The sequence below is a fragment of the Carassius auratus genome, chromosome 28 (genome assembly GCF_003368295.1).
Source record: "Carassius auratus strain Wakin chromosome 28, ASM336829v1, whole genome shotgun sequence".
In the NCBI taxonomy this organism is placed as follows: Eukaryota; Metazoa; Chordata; class Actinopteri; order Cypriniformes; family Cyprinidae; genus Carassius; species Carassius auratus.
The window spans coordinates 985,267-989,867 of NC_039270.1; the positions used below are offsets into that span (position 1 = coordinate 985,267).

The 4,601-nt window shown below is 51.6% G+C and overlaps 1 long non-coding RNA gene across 1 annotated transcript; it reads left to right on the forward strand.

The window, feature by feature from the left end:
* Positions 1-1,486: 1,486 nt before the first annotated feature.
* On the forward strand, positions 1,487-4,245 carry LOC113046562 (uncharacterized). The gene is made up of 2 exons (XR_003276118.1): positions 1,487-3,351; positions 3,884-4,245. It is a non-coding gene; the product is annotated as an uncharacterized LOC113046562 (long non-coding RNA).
* Positions 4,246-4,601: the final 356 nt, after the last annotated feature.

Genomic DNA, 4,601 nt, shown 5'->3' on the forward strand with positions numbered 1-4,601 from the left:
ATGCCAGCAATCTTGGCCTGGGGGCGGTGTTGGCCCAACGGCAGGAAGGGACAGAACGGGTAATTGCTTACGCCAGCCGGAGCCTACACCCTGCGGAGAGGAATGACGCCAACTACAGTTCTTTCAAATCGGAGTTGCTGGCAATGAAGTAGGCGCTTAGCGAAAAATTTAAGGATTATCTCTGGGGCGCCAAGGTAACAGTGGTCACAGATAACAATCCGCTTGTACACTTACAGACAGCAAAGCTAGGAGCCGTGGAGCAACGGTGGGTGGCCCAGTTGGCGAACTTTGATTACCAGCTTCAGTATCGCCCTGGGCGGGAGCACACCAATGCCGATGTGTTGTCCCGACTCCCAGAAGTGGAAGATCTGAGAGGCATAGCAGAGCCGACAACGGACCAAGCGGAAGAGAGGTGCATGGTAGGCGTGGTAGACGCACCGGGGAGCCAACAAGAGGCGGTGCCCGTAAGTTGGGGATGGGACCCCCGTTGTTGGAGGGAAAGGCAACAGAGGAGCCGAGAGGTGAGGGATCTAAGCGAGTGGCTGGAACAAGGCAGACGGCCGACGCCGGCGGAAAGGCAAGCCCAAACTGAGACCGGACGGAAGTTGTTGGGGCAGTGGGCCAAGCTGAAATTGAGAGAAGGCGTGCTATGTAGGGGTATTAGAGATCCGGGGTTGGAAGAAGAAGTTTGTCAGATCGTGGTACCAGGGGATCAGGTACAAGCCTTGATTTCGGCCCATCACGACCAGTTGGGGCACCAAGGGCAGGAGAGGACTGTGTCCCTCCTGCGTAGGCACTTCTATTGGCCAGGGCTAGAGACGTCGGTGAGGACGTTTATTCAGGCATGTCCCAGGTGTACTCAGTTTAAGTCAAGGCATGAGGTCAGAGCGCCGATGGTTCCCATCAATGCAAAGGCCCCTCTCCATATTGTAGCCATGGATTTTTTGACGTTGGGTCGACCCATGGACCGCTACCAAAACATTCTTGTGGTCACTGACTTATTCACTAAATATGCTTGGGCTATCCCCACCCTAGATCAAACAGAGAACACCACTGCCACGGCCCTATGGAGAACTGTCTTCCAGCCATTTGGATGCCCCGAGTTCCTGCATTCAGACCAGGGGCCAAATTTTGAATCACGGGTAATCCGGGAGCTTTGTCAATTGTATGGCTGTACGAAGACGCATACTACATCGTACCACCCCCAGGGAAGTGGAGGATGCGAGAGGTTTAACCAGACCTTGCTGGGGTTGTTGGGTACCCTGGATCAAGGACGTCAGGACGACTGGGTGAGTGCCTTGCCAAATTTGCTCCAAGCCTACAATAACAGCGTACATAGCACTACGGGGTATGCCCCCACTTACCTGATGTTTGGCAGACACGTGCGGTAGCCTATAGATCTGATGTTGGGAGCAGCAGCGAACGAGGAGGAAGTGAGTTTGACGGAATGGGTGGGACGTCACCATCAGCGTCTGCATTTCGCCTACGAGCAGGTCACGAAGCAGATACAGACGGCAGGGGTTAGGAACAAGAGGCTATATGATCGGACGGCCCGAGATGCTCCTCTACTCCCCGGAGAAAGGGTCCTCGTACGAGATAACCGGCGGCAAGGAAAAGGGAAGTTGAGCGCTCGATGGGAAACCACCCCGTACGTAGTCCAAAGCCAGCAGCGACCTGGGCAACCTGTGTACACGATCCGGCCGGAAGGGAAGCCCGGGCCGGACCGCGTGGTCCATCGTAATATGATCCGCCCTTGTCCGAACTATCCTAGCCCCGTGGAAGAGGCTCCAAAGGAGCCAGCACCAGTAGCCCCCTGGATCGGAGGATGGGCTGTGGTCCCAAGAGGCCCAGTGGATGCACCCGCTTTGGCCGCTCCAAGAGGACCTGAGAACATGCCAGCCAGAGTCGACCCTGCCTCGCCCCCTCGGCGGTCCCAGCGAGAGAACCGAGGTCGGCCCCCTATACGTTATGGTGAATAGACTGTGAGAAGGTGTTCTAGGGACTAGAACAGATTGGCGGGGGAGGATGTCACACTGTGACTTTTTGGGGGCGGAACCAAAAGTGGCGAAGGTTGGTTCCGCCCGAAGATGGTTTCCGCCCGGCCCGTATATTACAAACACCGGAACTTCCGGGAAACTCCGGGAGGCAAATTGGGCTGTACGAGGCACAGGTGAGGACAATAAACGCGGCGATCGTGGATTGGACAATGGAGAGAACAGGAGGGGTATAAAAAGAGTCTCAGAAATTCAAACAGGGTGTTGGAGTTGAATCGTTTCAGGCCGATCCGGCGGGCAGTGTAGAGGTTTGGGCAGAGTCAGCATTGGTGAAGGCAGAGGAACTTCACGGGGTGAAGAAGGAGACAAGGACACTAGTAACTGGGCTGAGTATACGACATTTATTGATGTTTGAAGAGACCATCTGTATATGAACTACTGATGTGTTGGAGTCACAGTCATAGGAAGTACTCACCGGAAGTAACGTCAAGGGTGATCTCCAGCAACGGAAAACCGATGGTGTGAAGAGGATTGGACAGCTAGAAGGAGACAAAGGAAGAGTGTTATCGTTCATTTGTGAGTACTTTTGGACAGTTGCATTGTACATCATTGGGGAGAGTGCATTATCCAGCGTATGTTGTGAGCATCTGGTAAATAGGCTACCGGCCCCATTACGGAGCAGAGTTTTGGGTGAGCCGGGAAGTACGAGTACAGGAAGCCGCAAGCAGTCGTGACGGCAACGTTATTCCTCCGGCCCTTCATCTATCAACAACGCCCAACGAAACCCCAGGATAAGTCCTAATAAACCGTGGTTCTGACCCTATTTCACGTAGAGTGTGTGGAGTGCAGTGGGTGAGTCCTTGTCTTTGCTGTGAGTGTGTACACTTGAAATCTTGCAGTGGTATGCTGTGGTTGTGTTGTCAGTAGCCACCCTGGACTGGATGAGTCGTGGGGGAGACCAGTGACCGTTGAGGCTGGTGAAGCGCCATTTTCATCTAAATGCCATTTTGCGACCCCTGCATGGAGACCCAAATGTAACGTCCTGTCTGGATCCTTTCAGAATACCCTGGCTCTGTGGAAGCGGTGGTGAAGAATACACGTAAGCAAGACTGGTGTGAGTAAAAGCCAAAAATTATACCTATATGCAAGGAGGAAGTTTTACTGTTGCAAATTAGCTGTGTGGATTTACTTTACCTGTTGTGGAGCCTCTTCAAAGGTTCACCCCGGTCCAGATCCCTTAAACTGCAAATAGAAGAGAGGAGAGGGAAGCGTTCGGGCCGGTGCGACAGTGTTTAACTTTCCCCGACGCACAGGAAATCCCTGTGGAGGCCTGCGCTACGACGATTTACTACTCCAGGTCTGACAGTTCATGTACTTACTGTATCGCAGTATTTCACCGTAAGCCCACCGCTCAGGAGAAGTATTCTAGGAGAATAGAGCCCCAGTTGCCTGTGGAATACTTACCTTTGTCCATTGCTACGAATCACTAAAGTGAGAATAGAGCCCCAGTTGCCTGTGGAATACTTACCTTTGTCCATTGCTACGAATCACTAAAGGGAGAATAGAGCCCCAGTTGCCTGTGGAATACTTACCTTTGTCCATTGCTGCGAATCACTTAAGTGAGAATAGAGCCCCAGTTGCCTGTGGAATACTTACCTTTGTCCATTGCTGCGAATCACTAAAGTGAGAATAGAGCCCCAGTTGCCTGTGGAATATTTACCTTTGTCCATTGCTACGAATCACTAAAGGGAGAATAGAGCACCAGTTGCCTGTGAAATACCTACCTTTGTCCATTGCTACGAATCACTAAAGTGAGAATAGAGCCCCAGTTGCCTGTGAAGTACCTACCTGTGTTGTCCCCCGCAGTTTGAGTGACCTCTCTCTTGCAGTGCCATTGGAGTTCTGTGTCGCGGGTTGGCGCTCACCTCGGAGTGTGCAGAAGGGGAGGCGCCGCCCGAGCACCCTGTACGAAGAGATCGGAGGAACAAGTCATTTATCAGCCAGTCGTATGGACCCAAGTAACAGGTAGCCACTCTCACCGGATCGATTACTCATTGTGTGTTTCACTCTGCCTTCAGGAGAAAAGAAGGGCGCCACGAGTCAACAAAAGCCCAAAGGGACATACTAACCCTCGCCGCATAGTCCTCTCCGGCCCCTTTCTCCTCCTGCTGAACAGAGACGATAATTTTAAGATTTACCTCCCCCTCCCTGAATTATTTTAATTAATTTAAATAAAGTTGTTTTAATATTACTTACGCCTGGTCTGTCTGGTCATTGGGGTTGCTTTGAGACCTCCTCGAGGTGGAAACTAGGAAGGGGCGTGACTTGCAACATCTGTGGTCCGCTCCGACCTGTGACATATACAGTAGCCAGTACAAACATAACAGGGGATTTATCATTAACATTGGTTTCTCTGGATAATGTTATATGTAGCACCATTACTTCAGACGAGTTATACTTGAAGCCTGCCCTCTGAGAAATCCTGAAAACATTGTTATAAATTGAAGCAACTCCTCCTTTGCCTTTTAGACGCGGCTTATGTTTATAACAGTGATCTTGGGGGGTGGACTCATTTAAAATAATGTTATCATCAGGTTTTAGCCAGGT